The sequence below is a fragment of the Rousettus aegyptiacus genome, unplaced genomic scaffold (genome assembly GCF_014176215.1).
Source record: "Rousettus aegyptiacus isolate mRouAeg1 unplaced genomic scaffold, mRouAeg1.p scaffold_m13_p_4, whole genome shotgun sequence".
Lineage (NCBI taxonomy): Eukaryota > Metazoa > Chordata > Mammalia > Chiroptera > Pteropodidae > Rousettus > Rousettus aegyptiacus.
The window spans coordinates 35,343,513-35,361,587 of record NW_023416307.1 but is presented as its reverse complement, the minus strand read 5'-3'; the positions used below and the strand labels follow the sequence as shown (position 1 = coordinate 35,361,587).

Here is an 18,075-nt window from a genome sequence, read left to right as displayed (position 1 = left end):
GCTGCCTTAAAATTTGGAGTATGTGAGCTACAACTGTGCCTTCCCAGATTTGAGGACACAAGATTATTAAGTTGATTTACCATAGCTTTTTAGAAACTGTAAAAAATATCCTGCAGAAGTCTCCTAGTCCTGGGGACTTCATCTTTCTATAAGCTGATTCTGGGGTTAGTAGAGTTCTTTTGGGTGAGAAAAATAATGAAATAAAATTAATGATCTGACTTATTTTGCTTTGCCTAAGAGCACTGGTATATTCTGTGTGTAGATCCCAAACTAAGAGGTCATGGTAGAGTGGCTGCTCTACATTACGTCTGGGGTAAGCCTGTGCAGACGAGATGTCACAGATGGCAGAGTAGGCAGTGGCCATAATCCAGGCCAAAACGCCAGATGCCTGTGCTAGTTAAATTACCCCTACAGTTAGTCTCCAGGTGTCAGGACTTGGTTCAGTTGTCTGGGTGCTGTATTGGGAGGCATTTTGTCCCAGATATCATTCTTGATTTGGTTGTCAAATTTCCATAAGATTATAAGACTTGGAGAAACTAAATAATATTGCATTCCACTTTTCTCCATTACCTCTTTTTTTTTTTTTTAGACTTTATTTAAGCTACATTAAATAAAACGATGTTATTCTTTTCTGTAACTCAACAGGGAAAGGTCTACCTTGGCAACTCATTCTAATATCTCCTTAGCCCATGAAGTATTTATGTTTACTCAGATAGTTTGTGAAAGCCAAATCACTTTTAAGTTTTCTCTCAAGTCTTTTCATTTCTTTGGATAGTTTTTTTTTTTTTTTTAGAATTTATTATTTACTAATTTACTAAGTATTTATTATATGCTTGGTATTGTGGTAAATACTTCAATATGCGTGCTCTTTTCTGTTCTCTCACAGGTAGGTACTATTGTTTTCATCATTTTCAGTATGAAGATATCGAAGCTTAAAGAGGTTGAATAACTTCGTTCAGGTTTACATAGCTAATGATTAGTGAAGCCTGAATTTAAATTCAGATGTGTCTTATTGCAGACCTCAAATTCTAATTGTTCTGCTCTATTACCTATCAGCCACGTGGTTATTCACCACGCATCATTGCACATGTTTTGCTACTACTTTGAAGATTTTTTTAAAGTAGTGGGTTATGAGTAGCATCTTTTCTTTCCCTAATAAAATAGACTAGAATAGAATATTACAAAATAGAAAATACCAGAATATATTGATGTTTTAAGCATAGACATATTTTTGTGAAACACTTGTTATCGGTGTACACATAAGTACATAGGATTATATGTGTCATGGAATCAATGCAAAATATATTTATTGCTGTGAGTCATGGTAAATTTAGAGAAACTATGTGTGATACAAAAGCAGTAGGAGTTCCTTGCTGTCAAGAAACCTACCTGTCACTGAAGTAGATTATTAAAAGCCAAAATATGCATATATAGATGCTATTAAAGTCATAATCCCCTTCTGGACTTACCATTTACTGAGTTATTATTTTTAAGAATGTGTATACCACTCTGAACAGTTTTGAGGACAAGGATATGCCTTGTTGTTTATATTCCTCAGTGCCTGGAGCAGAGAAGGTGCTTCATGAGTGGTTATTAAATGAATGAAAGGAAGAATAAGATAACTAACCTACATAAAGAGCATTATTTAAAAATTGTACATTTTGAGTTTAGTGAAACTTATAACCAAACTTATTTTATGCCAGTTTCTTCCTTTTAAAAGTTACTTTCTATTATATGTGAAAGAAACAGAACCAACCACAGAAATTCCCCAAGAAAATATGTAAGATGGGAATCGTCATGGAGACTCATTGTTTATCCTGACTCATCTGGAGGCCTCTTTCATTAGCTACTCCAAAGATGTGATAGAAAATGTGCTATAAATGAATTAGGTTAAGTTTACTTTAAAAAAAAAAAAACCATGCTGGACTGATGTCCTTTAGTATCTTAGTTACTTAACCTTATAGCTTTGTGTGAACAAACCAAATCACTGGTATTAAATAAAAGCAGGGCTAACATTTTTTGAGTCACAAGTTTTTTAAAAAATGTATATTTCTTTCCTTTTTAACAGAGTTACATACAGGTGTTTCTTTAAAGTTCTCATGATCTTCCCACAAACTATCTTATACAGTTTCTGCATTAATATTTGCTATTTATACTTGTGCCAAGTGAATGATTTAATCAAAGTTGCATAAACAAATAATTCAAATTTTAGTTTTTCTGGGGCCAAAAGATTGCCGTTTAAAACCTAGTGTAAAAATAAGCAAGAAGAAGTGAGATATTACTCAGGAGCCACAATATCTAGACATACTGAGAAATAACACTTCGAAATTTGATTTGAGCTTTTGCCTCTGCCATGAGTATGTTCAGGCTTAAGAAAAGGCTTGCATTGTGGCAAAAAGAAGGTCTGGTTAGATCACGATGAGACCAGTGAAATCACCAGTGCCAACTCTTGTTAGCAGATTCAGAGGCTGATCAAAGATGAATTCCCAAGCTCCATGCCAGAAAAACACCTTGGTCCGCAGGAAGGACAGGCGTATGGGCATAGGTAAGTGAAAGGGTACTATAAATGCTCAAATGCCTGAGAAGGTAACCTGGATGAAGAGGATAAGAATTCTTCGCTGACTGCCCAGAAGATACTGTGAATCTAAGATTGACCGCTGCATGTATCACAGTCTGTAGCTGAAAATGAAGGGTAATGTGTTCAAAAACAAGTGGATTCTCATGGAACACATCCACTAGGTGAAGGCCGACAGGGCTTTCAAGGAATTTCTGGCTGACAAGGCTGAGACTCACAGGTCTAAGACTAAGGAAGCATGCAAGCTGCTGGTGAAGAGCTGCTCCAGGTCAAGGAGGAGAAAATCATTAAGACCCTGTCTGAGGAAGGAGACTAAGAAATAAAGCACCGCCTCTCTTACCTGTACATAGTGGCTTTGGCGATGATCTAGACAAATCATTCAATAAAATAGCCTTCATCTGCCTAGAAAAAGAAAAAAAAAATTTGATTTGAGGTTCTTTAGTTTTCTTGTTACCTAAAAAATGATCTTTATTGACTTTCTTTTTTTTCAAATTGAACACATTCTCTCAACAACTATTTATCGTTTGCCTGATATATACCAAAGTTGAGCTAGGTGCTGATGAGTCAATGCTAAAGGAGATGCAAACTGGCTCTCACAGTGCTGGAGAGGAAGAGGACAAGTAAGAGGCTGTTCTGGTACAGACGCGTGTGTCACAGCAGGGGTGAGACAGTGTCATGAGTGTTCATGAGGGCACTCCCTCAGTCTGAGCAGTGTGGGAGGCTGCCTCTTAGAGGAAGGTAGATTTTGGTGGAGAAATAAAGAATGAACAGGAGAGTCCACTGGGGCAAGAGAAGAGCAACTTAAGGTGCAAGGATGAGAGAGTGTGGGTCGGAGGGCGAGAGAGAAAGGAAATTGTTGCTTTTTGAGAATTTCTGAGCATTTCAACATGACCAGAACTCAAGAATGTGAACTGCGAATGTGGAAAGATGTGGCTTGAAGAGACAGGTAGAGATAACTCATTTTCTAAACCATGTTCTGGGAGTTTTTAATTTAATAAATGCTGAGGTAAATGAGGAAGCCTTGCTGGACTTTCATTAGAGGAGTGTGATGGCAGCTCAGTAGACAGTAATGGTGCCTCACCACAGAACTGGAACCACCTTTCCTCTCTGGCCCTGTGGGAAAGGATGGAGCAGCATTGCATTTCCCTCGACCTCCTTCTTCAGCTGCACTCCCCTGACAGGCAGAAAGGAAGGATCAGACATCACGTCTGCTAGACCTGGAGACTCTGTTGCTATAGGCAGAGCAATTACAATAACACTTCGAATTAAATTTCTTAACATTTTATAAAGCATTCTGACTACCTATAGAAAATTTTTTTTCTTTTAACTCTTATATGTGAAATATGGTTACAGAACAAAAATATTTACAGTACTGCATGACAGATGGGGAGCATTAAGCTTGTTGACCTTTGCTTAAAAAATGGTGCTGGGATTAACAAATATTTTTTCCACTTTCATTGAAGACAGAATTTAAAAAATGAGCTTATGGGACAAGTTCTTTCTTTCTTCTGCACACCTGCCTAGTGTTTCTACTTATTTGTGCCTGCAGATTCTATGTTAGTCACCACAGGCTTATGCCCCAAAATGAAACATATAAAATTAGACTCAGGTACTAACTTTTTCAACTTCTGACATCTCTGATGTAGCTGCCTGTTTCCTCATTTGCTCCTCTGGGTCACTTCTTAATTATTTTCATAGGCCTTCACATTCCTGTCTTCATCAGTCATTCTTTAAGGATCTTAGAATCTTTCAGAAAATGATTTTCATGTGTATCTTAAGGATGCTTAAAAATAATTATTTGCCATATTTTGTTCATCTATCTACCTATCTTTGTACCTACATCTACATCTATATTCATATCTATGTCTATCTACATATATTTCCAAACTATTTCAAAATAGGCTTAGATATTTTGACATTTCCCCCCTAAATATTTCAGCAGGAATCTCCTAAAACTAAAGAGAACAATACCATTATCATACGTAAGAAAATCGGTAATAATTCATTAATATAATTCCTAATTCACATTCAGATTTACTTAATGTTCTACAATTTATCTTATGCATTTAAGATTGTCAATATTTAAAGAGCAGGTATGCATGCAGGAGCTATATAAGAGGATAAGAAAATTAGGTATGTATAAAAGGTAAGGCAAGGAAGCCTGGTTTCAGGGAGGACAAAGAGAAGTGATTTCAAAGATGCTGACTCTGTGAATACTAACGGCCTTCCATAGTTAGCTCTTTGTCTTAGAAAAGTTTGGTCTAGGGCTATTTGAAAGAGGCTGAACAGCAAGACTTACTGATATCCCTTTTATTTTATCATTTACAAAATAAAATATCTTAATTGATTTGGTAAAGAATTAAAGATGAAAGGAAATAAAATCCAATATTTAGTGAAGGATTGTAAACTGACCCTTGCCTATTGACTTGTCCTTTATCATTCCATTTGGTAGTCTTATAATGCTTTGCTTCTGGCCACTGTCCCAGTTTCAGTGATTTCTCTCCTCTTACAATTTTTCACTCCCTCACATCCCTTAAGTATGCCTTTAATTTAATGTTATTTATAACCCCAGTTGTTTACTCCTCTTACCAATTATAATGGCCATATAATTTATCTTCCAAATCAGAATACTATTTAAGGTAAAAGTGGATGCCATTAATAGTGACACAGAACTAGAGGTATAAAGTGGACTGTTCATGCAAAACAGGCTGTATGGTTACTGAATCTATGGATAAGTCACCTTCTCCCCTTTTCGATTCTCTCTCACTCCATTTTTTATAGCTGAAGCCTCTTAATATGTCAAGAATGGAAGCCTCTCGAGATACCCTTTATGAAAAAGCAATCTCTCCATACACCTTTCAAGAAATTATAGAATAAAATACACATAACCACAACCCTTCAAAGTTTTAAACACTTAATTTCTAGTCACACCATACTTTTTTCTAATATTTCTGATTTCCAAGGTTTTCCTCCCTTATAAATTGTTTTAGTCCATTAGCACCTCATTTGTGAAATCTCTTTATATTTTATTTTGACTATGTTCAAGAATCTCTACTAAGCCCTTGACTAAAAAATATTCATGTATATTTTAAATATCTATTACCCTATTTCACATAACCAATTATATCCTTGCAGTAGTAAAAGGAGACCATATCCTTTTGGAAAAAAATAAAGTTGGTGTAATGGAAGCACAATTGTCAAATGTATTTGAAAAACTTTGTATTTGGTAAGCTACCAATAACTATTTGTTAAATAAATAAGTAAATGAGTGAGCCAAATTATAGTGTTTTATTTTGTTCTTAAATTGGTAGAATAGTGGGCTCCACTCTTCCCTTTTAAGTATCAAAAGGAAAGTTGAACACGAAGATTTATTTTCCCCTTTATCTTTTCTGCCATGATCACTCTTATAATTTGAATCAAAATGACAACAAGACCAAGTGTGTACTAATAATATCAAAAGCACTAGATTTTTTAGTTTTTTCTGAAAACAGGATTAAAAAATGGGTCATACTATTACATTCTGTTTTGAAACATGATTTTAGTAGGTCATTATAACCTGAGGTTTTTTTTAGTGTTTTAGTTTTCAGTTTCTTTTCTCTCTCCCTCTCTCTCTCTCTCTCTGTCTGTCTCTCTGTTTCCCTGTCTCTTTATCAAAGACTTTAAGTTTTAAGAGCTAAAACTGCTCTTTAGGTTTACAACAAAATTGATTTGAAGATACAGAGATTTTTCATATCTCCTGCCTCCACACATACATAGTCTCTTCCATTATCAACCTCGCTCAACAGAATGGTATATATATTTTTTTAAACCAAGGTTAAACCTATATTTCACATTATAATCACTCAAAGTCCATACTTTTTCTTAGGGTTCTGTTGTACATTCTATGAGTTTGGATACAGGCATAATGTGATATATCTATCATTATAACCTTTAGGGTATTTTCATACCCTAAAAATCCTCTGTGCTCTGTCTGTTCATGTTCCCCAACACCCCTACCACTGCCACAACCACTGATCTTTTATTTTGTCCATAGTTTTGCCTTCTGAGTGCTTTTTGTTTCTTTGTTTCAGCAATGAGTCTCCTACAAAATAATTTTGAAGAAATCTCAGTTTTGATAGTTGTCTATCAGTACTCAGCATCCATTCCCATTGGCTTCTGTGTTCTCTGTATTGCAGGGGCTGGTAAGCTAAATGCTACCTATAGCAGGCTTCCTTCCTATTAGGGTTCTGGGTATGATTTAGATTCTACCAATAAAATACACTCGCATAACATTTAGGATATAGAAGGAAGGCAGTGGCCATCTTTTTGCTGCTGTGGTGGCCAGCAGCAAGTCAGATGGATTTGTTTACTAAAGCCTAAAGCCAGATGTCAGTGGGTAGTTATCATCTTCATGGCTGTAGAGGCAGAAGCAGCAGAAGCAGTAGCAACAGCTTTCTGAACCCTGGTTTCTAGGCAGGGCAATGTGGCCTTAGAGCTAGTTGTCTAGTGGTGGCTCCTTGATTTCTTTGCTTCCCAAAATTTGTAGGCACAAAATTTCTATATTACACCCCTTTCTGATTACGATACCTGGAGAGGTTTGCTTTCCTAAACTGACTCTTAAATGATACTACTTTATAGTGTTCGGTTTTTGTACATAGCTGTATTTACCAAAGCAGATCTCTACTAAACATATAAATTGTTATAAGGTTTATACATTTTTAGTTTATACATCATAAATTATGCTGTGAGTACCATTTCTTATTGTTAAACACTTCAGTTTATGATATAAATTTTATACTTGGCCCTTAAAATACATATTTGGGTAAAAGAGTGTGTACAATATAAGTTATACATATATACATATACATACATTCCATATTTATTCATAATTTCATAAATTACTCTCTAGGAAGGTTGTAGAAATGAATAATTGCAACAACTTTATGTGAGAGTCAAAACAATTTTATTTCAATGGAGGAGAAGAGTAAGGGAGGTAAATGGTAGACTGCAGGGAAGTGGGTTGCCAAGTGGCATCCAGCACAGGGCTGCTAAAAACCTTGAACATCCTCAGACATTGAAAATAGGATAGTATCTTCTTCCATCTTCTTTAAATGTCTGTCAGTCTGTCTATCTATCTATCTATCTATCTATCTATCTATCTATCTATCTATCTATCTTTCTACTCTACTATTTACCCCTCTTTGAATATATGTATTTGTGTATACATATGTACATATATGTATATATGTTTAAATATATATGTATAGATAAACAGGTAGATACCTGTAAAAACTTTGCCTTTCTCCTTCCATGTTGACTATGCTAATACTTCAAAAATATATCAGAAATCAAATTTTTAACAGTCCTCTCTTTGGGCCCTCTGCTTTGCTGGTGACATGAGCAGGTACATCAGGTTGGGTGTCCTAAATCTCTCAAATAAGTGTCTAAGATAAGTTGTGTAGCTAGTGTGAAAGGAAATAATGATATACTAAAGGGAACTTTGTATCAGGGTCATATTTGAGTCTGGGTCTAGCCTCGGCCAGCTGGGAGTGAGTATATAAAGACAGAATCATGGGAGTCCTTTTGAGACATCACCAATCAGCTCTGTTGAAACTCTGTTTGCATTAACTGACTCTGGAGCAGGAGTCTGGCTATCTCCTCCTTGTCAGTTAATTGAACGCATCACTTTCTAACTTCTCTAGTGGCTTCTCTATCTCTTTTGCCAGGCTCTGACAAAGTTTATCCCCAAACAGCTAGCAATGTGCTGATATCTGTCAAAACAGGTTTATTGAATTAAGGAAGAAATGGATAAAGAAAGAAATGGAAATGATACACACTACCCTACCACCTTGACATTCCTCCTTCACTATCATACATATATGCCTGAGATAAAATATAGTTCAGTGTCTCCTGAACTAGGCTCAAATATGTGTGTGTTCTAACGTAAAATATGTTCTTTTCTGAATTTCCATTGCTCCATTTCTCATTTTATGAAGCTGGAGATAGACATGAATGTGTTTAGAAGGAAGCAAATACTAAAATTATGTAAACATGTATATTCTCATTGTTTTAAAAAATCAGCAATTATCCTAATTTCTTGGCATTCATGAGAGAAGTTCCTTTGGTATAATTGGATCTGATCTTTCAAAAGCCTTTTCTTAGCCCTATGGAATGACCATTTATCTCCATGATTTTTCTACTCCATCGTTTTTGAATTAAACTCAGCACATTGTTTTTCTTAACTGAAAGGTCAGGCTTTTAATCTTATTATTTCACTAGAATTATCAATGACATCTCCATTTTTCCATTTATTTTTTTAAAAATTTCCATTTCTCTAAATATATATCAAAGTAAATAACTTTTAAGGTAGTTTTTCTTTTAATACCAGAATTTTATTTTGATGATTTAAAGGCATAATGAGAAGATGTAACTAATTCTTTGTGTGATGCATGTTTATTTCACAAATGAAATACTTCGAATGTTCATACAATAACAAACATTTATGAAGTATACTCCCAAAATATATTAAAAGCAGGTATAAATTTTTTAAACATTTATAGAACTGAAGGAGACTTGGGCTATTTCTATACATTTTCAAATATTTGAATATGGAAAAGAGACTTTGCTTATTAGGTTTTAAAAGATATTTGCCAATTTAATCAGGAGAAAATCTGAAAATTTCAACGATTTACCATAAAATTTCAAGTTTCCTATTTGGTGCTTTGTAGTTCAAAATTTCTCAAGGTGTGTTCCAAGGGATAGCAGTTTTAAGGAATGCTAGTTGGTGCTACACTAAAAGATGTTTGTGGATAAACTTTAGGCTAAACAAATTAAATGGTCTTTCTTACTTAGGGAAGTCTCAGAAACTAACATGCTTCTGTGCTCTGGGTTTCTCCAAGAGGGTATAAAGTTCATAGATTTTCTTCAGTATTTGACCTCAAAAAACCTCCTTTTTTCACAGAGCAGTTTTATGGAATTACATTCTACAAGACTTTTTTAGAATTGGTGTAGACCAAAAGATCGAAATGGACAAAGTGGCTTTTAGATTGATTTTTAAAAACATTTTTGCAAAATAAGAGAGATGAACTGATATGTTTCTCATCTCCTTTTAACCCTTTTAAAGAACAGCTGTGACCGCTCATACATACTCCTCACAAGTAGCTACAACAGATAGCCCTCCCCGTGAGCCTCACAGAGGTTCTAAATCAAATTCCCAGGGAATTGTTACTGCCTTAATTTTTCAGGATAGTCATCAGTGGGAAAAAAATCAGTGTCTCACAACATGGGGTATGGTTAGCAACGTCAAGAGAGCCTTTCTTCTTGGGCTAGCATTCAGGAACGTGGAATGTAGAGTAGAGAGGTCTTTGTGGACTGAAGGCTTTCTTAAATAAACTCTAAATTAATTCAATATCTACCAAATGCAAGGTTCTATGTAAACATTATGTGAAGTGGGTAAAGGTGTGGATGGTGAGTCCCCTTTTTTATCAACTTTTTCGTATGAGCCCTGCTGTTCTATAAGAAAATTCTGATTACATTTTCCATTACTAAGATAATTTTTCTAATCATAAGTCTCAATCTCTTACTAATATTCTCTCTGCATGAGTTAATTAATTAATTGTGAATTAATTCAATAAATATGTATTACGTGCCTAAGAGGTATTATTTACTGTGATGGGAAACCCTAAAATAGAAGTAGGCACAGGGGTATAGGAGAATAAAAAATTCTGATCTAAATATATCAAGCATCAGATGCTCCATTATATATTAAAATGGAGATGTTGAGTAGGCAGTTTGGACCTAGGAGTCTCAAATTGAGGTAAAATTTGGAGCTGATTATATACATTTAAGAGCCAGCGACATAAAGATAATGTTTAAAACACGAGGTGGATGGAATAATTTAGATATGTAATAGAGATGGAAAACAGAAGAGGCTCAAGAACTGATCTCTGAGAGCAAACCAGCAGTCAGAGATCAAAAGAGGAAGATGATATAGCAAAGAGGCAGAGAGAAGTAGTCAGGATCTTGGAAAGAAGAATTAAGAGTATGCTGTATTCTGGAAGCCAAGTGGAAACAGTATTTCAGGAAGGAGAAAAAAATCATGTCAAGTGCTCTGTAGTTAAGGAAGATGAAGTCTAAGAACTTTCCATTGGATTTGACAATGCTGGGGGTCACTGAGGATCTTGAGGAAAGCAGTTTCCACAAAGGGGTTGTCCTCTGTATATTGTAGCAGTGAAAGATGTCATACAAATTGTTTTTCAAAGGCCACAGCTGTCCTGGGTTCAGCCAAAGTTTGGCCCCTTATTTCATATACTTGCCTTGGATCAAAACTACTCATTTAGTTCATGTAAACATTTTGTTCCTTATTTGGCGACTGCATAAAGATAAAATGTGTTTTTGTGGCTAGAATTTTTTTCTTTAATCTTTTGATTTAAACTTTATTCGTGGACCTAGATGATATGCTGGATATATGATGAAAAGCTGTAAAGTAAACCTTTGATACAAAACTCGGAGATTTTTCAAACTGTTTTCTCATTTTAATGAGGCTTTTTCTTTGGCTCTAGCACACCAAGATTTCTTCATGGATACTTTCTGGTTAGCATTGTGGTAATGAAATAGACTTATTTTATATACTTCTATATGATTTTTTAAAATATTGAGATGGCTTTATATTATTCCCATTCTTTATTCTGAGTTCATTTAAAAAATTATAAGAAGGTAGGGTAATCGCAAGAATGTAGAATGCTATCCTGTCCATCTCTTAGTCTCTAAATGAGCCATAATTAAGGAATTAGAGTAAGCTAATTATACATCCTAATATTAAATAACTTCAGGAAAAGAGATTAGAAATGTACTAGGAAATTATAATAGCTTTTCCTAAAACATTCAAGCTTTTTCTAATAAATATTGTAATTCCAATTTCAACTGAACTGAGATCCCACTGAGCAGTCAAAAATAGTTTCTTATTACCATCTGTATATTTTATGTTATTTCTTTGCTTATATTTTAGTCTGTGTGTCAAATGAAGAAAATGAGTTTTGTTGTTTCTCTCTCTCCCTCCCTCTCTCTCTCCCTCCCACCCACTCCCTCTTTTTCAAATAGACAGGCTGACAATGAACTAACCTTTTCAAGGTCATCACCTTAAATGCTTGCTTTTTTTCTTTTTTTTCTTTTAATTTGTAAAATGGGTTAAAAATTTCTCCTTTGTCATGTCATCTGGATGTTAGGAAGTCTGATTTGACTATCAGATAGACTCATTACTCAATCTCCAATTCAGTTGTCTTCTGTACTAAGAGAAAGACATGTTTGCTCTATTTGTTATTTAAAATCTATGAAAGACTATTTATTGTATTTGTTATTTGAATTCTGTGAGGATGTTTATGTAAAATACATCCAACTAACTTCAAGAAAAGTTGGTATTAGGTGCCAAGCTTGATCCTTAACGTAAACAACCAAATACCTCATACTAATTTTAGCTTTTATTCCAACTCCTTAACCCTTACCATAGTAGAGCTTTGAGAAAACCCTCTAATGCTGTTACCAAAGATAAAGAAGCTGTGGCAAAGTCAACCTAATGCATTCCTTTTTATTTATTTATTATTTTGTGTGTGTGTGAGCTGTGAGATGGTGATAATTTGCAAAATAGCAGTGCCTGGCAGGATAATCAAATAGGACTGATTTCAAACACATACATTTTCAACCTCAGTGATTTCTAGTTTTGATTGCAAATGTGTCTTTAGAGTGGCAGAATTTTGTCATTTTATATCCTGTAGATGGCAATGTTGCTCTTGAAAATAAACAGATAAATGTCTGCAGAAAGTCTATGCTTCCCGGATGCAGTATTGCTTAATAACTAGTGAACAGGAGCTTTAATGTCAATTCAAGGTACACTGTTCAGAAAATATATTTCAGATGTAGGGTATGTATGAAATAGATAAATATCTATGTTTCAGCATTTACATTTAAAATCGTGTATGGTTTAAAAGAATGTTTTAACTGTTCTCTTCTAAGTGGTCTCTTTTTTTTCTTTAAATAATGTTTTATTTTTGGTCTCATGTTTAGACTTGCTGAAAGATGAAGAAATGTCCTTGCTGAAACCTACAGACTTCTAAAATTTACACCATTCAGTGATCTACCATAGAACCAGGAAGGCAAAGAAATCTAGGATAAACACACAGTGGCCTTCTCCTTGGTGCCCAAGGGCATTGTTGCTTTCTCTGGGGAGTCTAAGATTGAGGTCGGAAGGGAGTGCTTCCTCAAACAACTCATGTTGTTATTGTCATTAATTGGATTTGATTTCAAAAGCAGCCAAGAGAGAGCCAGATGAGAAAGTTTTAATTAAAATACAAATCCTCAATAAACAGATATGCTAAATGACTTGCTTTTAAAATGAGATGAAAAGTTTTAATGTATATAAAGGTATACTGCAAACTTTCTTCAGAAAAATATAAAACGAGACTATCAACTTTAGAAACCTTGTATCTTGCCATTTGGACCTAGAGGTTTTCCATGACTTACAACTGAAAGCATATGAAAAAAAAAAATCGTGGTCGTCTTCTGGTCTATTTTCTTCCTTAACCATGAAATCCCTGACAATATTATTATTACTCTGAATAAAAATTTCTTGGTTAATTTAATCTATACAAAAAGCAATTATTTGCACTTTGGTAAGAATGGGAGAAGATAAAAAATGGACTGGGATTATGGAAACAATTTTGAAAAGTAATGTAAAAATTTTGGTATGGTTTTGGATTGAATGAGAATGATCCCACTTAGGAATAGAACATATGCTAGCCTTATTAAATTTTTTTCTAAAACATCTTTGGTCACCGAATATTAATTTTTGCTGTTGAAAACTTCTGGTTATTCCACTTTATTGTGTATTCATGCTCTGGCTTCTCTTCTTTTATAATTTATTGACAGCACTAGAGGAGGAGTTGTGCAGAGCACAGGTGTCAACGTTAGACAGCCCTGAGGTAACATTTGGCTCTGTTCACCTCAGCCTGATTACTTGATGACAGTCCCTTGATGTAACCAGTATTAACTGATAATATAGTAAAAATATCTGTACCCATCTTTTAGGTATTTTGGCTCATAATAGCTATTCGATAAATGATGGCTCTTTTATAGCTTTTTTTTTCTCTTAGGAATCAGTTTTCTCTCATTATTTTGCTTTTTTTGGCAAAAGAAAAATTACACAGTAACTAGTCAATAAATATTTGTTAAATGAATAGCTGAAAACATGAAGCAATTAATTATTGAAGAAAGTTGTGCAGTAGCATTCATATCAGAAAAATTTCTTCAACTTCTCTTTTTAGACTCAAGCATAAGACAAAGGGTAACCATGTCTCAAAGGTCTGTGATTAAATCATACAAAAGAGAGGAAGGAAGGCAAAGAAAGTCAATATGTTTAAAAATTTATTATGACATGTTAAGCAGAATTACAGAATTTTCCTATTGAGGAGAATTTCTAGTGAAGTTCACACTGGACTGAACTCTTCAGTTTATGAAAGGAAGCTCATTCTAGCTTTTGCATTTTGACCAGGAAAACACACCTCATGGTCAATATGAAAAGAAAGGTTAATAATCTATTTGTTTGTTTGCTTATTGTATATATGTGTATGTTTTTTTTTTTTTCACAGACACCACTGGGTTTCTTTTTTATGCAGTAAATTTATAGTGCTTTACCAAACACAGAGAAAACAGTGCTGAAGTATCCCAAAGCTAAATGTTTAATAAGATTTCAGAGGATGCAAATCTTTGTAAATTAGTTTTTTACTATGAAGTGAAAGCTTCAGCTACTGATCACAAATAAATCTAATTCTATGAAACTTGTGGCCCTGCTGAGAAGTCTGTGATTAAAAAATGGATTCCAGATATAAACTCCTCTTCTTTTCCTTGGTTCAATGTATTTTGTGAAGTGGTCTGCCAATAAAAAAATAATGCATTTGAAAGATTTGCTTTTAAGACAAAAGCAGAACGCGGACCTATTAACTTTTGAAATAAAAAACTGACTATTTAGGAAACATTACTTTCTATCAATAAAGAATGTTGAGGATTTCTAGCACTGACAGAATGCTCACTAGATATTTGATATTATGTTAAACAACTTACATCATTAATGTTTCCATGGTTACCTAATTATTTTTGTTATCAAATTTATTTTAAGGAGGAATAGACTGTTGGAGAGATTAAATAACTAATCTAACTGTTTCCATCCAGGAAGTGATATGCTTGGACCTTAAACACAGCCAGTCTGACCGTAGTCCTAGTCTAGAGACTGGACTTTTAAACACCAGTTTATGGTAGCTACTTTTCTAGTAAACGCTTTTCTGTAAAACTCTTGTCAAAACTCTGGTTTAGAGAGACTCTTCAACAGGACTAGCATAAGTCTATAGTTTTCAGTCTGGGGTGTGTTCTTCTCCCTGGTCATGTTTCTTATAACTCTCTGGTTCTATGTTCTTTAGTCCGTGATATATTATGGTTCTCCAAAAGTTATATTATGACATGGATATAACATGTCTTCAGAATAAATTATTTTCCTATAATATAGTGGGGGAAAACATTATTACTATTGCATGTTTATAAAAAAATTATTTCCAATGAAAGTAATTGAAAAATACTTGTAATTAGGAAAGTTCTCACCATATCCTCTATTTTAATAAAAACTTGAAGACCAAAAAGTAACAAACCTTGACTATATCCCTTGGTTCTTTTCAGAATTTTTATTATTGAACTCTGTTTAAATATTGTATCCTCAGCTCTCATAGATGGTCTGATATAATAGAAAACTTTTCTATGGCATTAAATAAAAAACAACTGCTATTGAGGTCTTCATTCATTATCTTGTTCAAAACCCCTTGTAAAATGCCTTGTGTCAGATTCCTCCAAGAGCTAGGAACTTTACAATTGAATTAATTTTCCACTTGATATCGAGAGGTATTCAATTCATTGTGTTGTCCTTTGACCTGGATTGCTAGAAATTTAGTGTTAAGGTTTAAAATCACTTGTAATAGGTTTTTCCAGTTAAGACTTCATATAATATTTCTCCTTAGTCCTCCTTCTACTATTCTTTTAAAACCTTTTATCATGAATTAATAGTCTTGAGTTTATTTACATACTTTTATTCCAAGTTGCCCCAAATCCTTTATGGAAGAAATAGAAGGGGTACAAAAGGGTTTAGCAAGAAATATACATAGAAACATCATAAGGTGTACATTTATTTTTACAATGCATGTAGGTAGAATTTTCTTCAGTAGAATGAACAATGTCATAAAACTTCAATGTGTGCTTGACAACTTTTTAACTATATTTTGGTTTTGGTGTATGGATAGTAGAGGTCAAATGACCTATAAACCAATCTTTGAAATAAAAACTAATATTTTTTAGGGCTTATTAAGATTTTAATTGATGTTTCTAAGTGATATTAATGTTTAGACAGAATAAGCATGAACTAGATGTATGAATTCTAAAACTATTCTAAATACATGATAAAGAAGAAAAGATTATATTTTTTGTATTCTTTATTAATCGCAAAGACTGTATCTCATTCTATTAAATGTTCTCTATCTTAAGAAATATACATAGCCTAAGAGGGTAACCTAGTTTTCTGTGTGTTTTCCTTAATTAAAATTTGCATTTTCCCAATTACATTATGGAAAATATAACATTTTTACAATGTTTTGCAGATTGTTGTTTTCACAACTATGGGTGAGATAAAGCTTAAATCTTTTTGCCTTTTAAACCAACTTACATTCTGAATTCATGATTCAGTTATTATTTTCCTTTTATTATTAACATGTATATCTATTTAATTTATATGGATATTCCCAAACTCTTAAAGATAGTGATTTTCCACCTGCTACTCAAATTGTATAAGTGTACATTGTCTAGAAAGAAATTATAAATATGCAAAACAAGATAATTTCAAAAGATGTAACAGAAACTAGTTTAAAAATATAATGGCATGGGGTACATTTAAAATAAGTTGGTATTTATCTGTATCATCAATGCTTCATGGAACTCTGATCCATTTCATTAGTAGAAATATCTACCCAGAAAGTCAATAAAGAGTGCTGAGAGCATTTGTGAAATGCCATTGACTATTGCAATTGCAAGAAATCCATCTCTCTAAACATGAATTGTGCTATGTCTGTGTGTCTTCCGATAAACATTTCCCCATCAAATAGTTTCAATGTCAGTAAATAGAATGAAATATGAAAGTCTCTCTCCTCTTCCTTTCAAAACAAAAACTCTGACCTTGCCACATCTATAGAAAGTTAATCTACATGAAAAAATTCAATACAGCTGTTTTGACTAGAACTGTAACTTTAGTTATATTTTGAAACCTATTGCAAAGGTAATTTGACATCCTCATTTAAAAAAACACATTATATAAATAATTGCAGGAACACATGCGAATGAAGTAATCTTTTTCAAATTCTTGTGCTGTTATAGAATACCTTTTCTGATTGGAACAATTTTTCTCTTCCTAGAGAGGACATTATACTTTTGTTAGATTGTGATTTTTTCCTCAGTTATCTCTTGCTCTCCTAAGTACAAGAATTGTCCTGAAAAGAGAAAACAAACCGCATTGATGTCTTTTTCTCAGAATATATTGTCAAGAGCATCTTTGTCATATGTTGTTTTTTGTTATTATTTTTACATAGGAAAATATTCTTTAATCTTTATCATGTATTTATTCCTTTCAGTACATTTGGAAATTGGAGGTATTATTTTCTTATTTTATGGAGAGAACTGTTATAGAAAAGTTATAGAAAGAAGTACTTAGAATTGTCTCCTATTACCTCAAAAAATAGAAACAGAGCATATGGGTGAAAGCTTCAGGAGATCGTTGATTCACTGTAAGAAAAGATTTTGGACTTGTCTTGGCATTTGCAGCCCCTGGGAAAATGTAGTAAAGGGAACTCAAGTATCAGATTGGTTGTATTAAATATTCTACTCCTACGTCTAGAAGACCCCTTTACTAATTCATGGTATAGCTAATTCTTATTTTCTCTTCAGAGATCAGCTTGATTTCATCCACACAAGGAAGTTTTCCTGGAATGTCTCCTCTTCCACCTACTGTAACATCCCTGTGCTCCAACATGTGTTCGTCTCTATCACAACATGTGTTACTCTCCATTGTTATTGTTAAATTAGTTGCTCATACTAGTCTTAAGTGGCTTGAGAGTAGGGATCATGACTTATTTCATTTTATATCTCTAACATTCAACACAATTTCTGACAATAGCAAAGTTGAATGAATGAATGAAAAGTTTTGAACTCTTTTAAATATGTGATTTGAAAAGACATTTGTAAGAAATCTATTTGTAGTGTTTTAGTTTCCTTGGTTTCATTTTTATACCTCTACAGACTTATACAAAATATTGTGTTACACAGAATAATACAAGTGTACAGTTGCTCTAAAAGACAATTTATTTGATAATCCCTTATTGATTATGAATGCATCTCAGGATCACAGGAAACATAATTTGCAAGTCGATTATCGTTATTGTTGAAAA

At 33.6% G+C, this 18,075-nt stretch overlaps 1 pseudogene; it reads left to right on the top strand.

Annotated features, from left to right (window-relative positions):
• Window positions 1-2,353: 2,353 nt before the first annotated feature.
• LOC107518771 lies at window positions 2,354-2,891 on the top strand (annotated as a pseudogene).
• The last annotated feature ends 15,184 nt before the right edge of the window (window positions 2,892-18,075 follow it).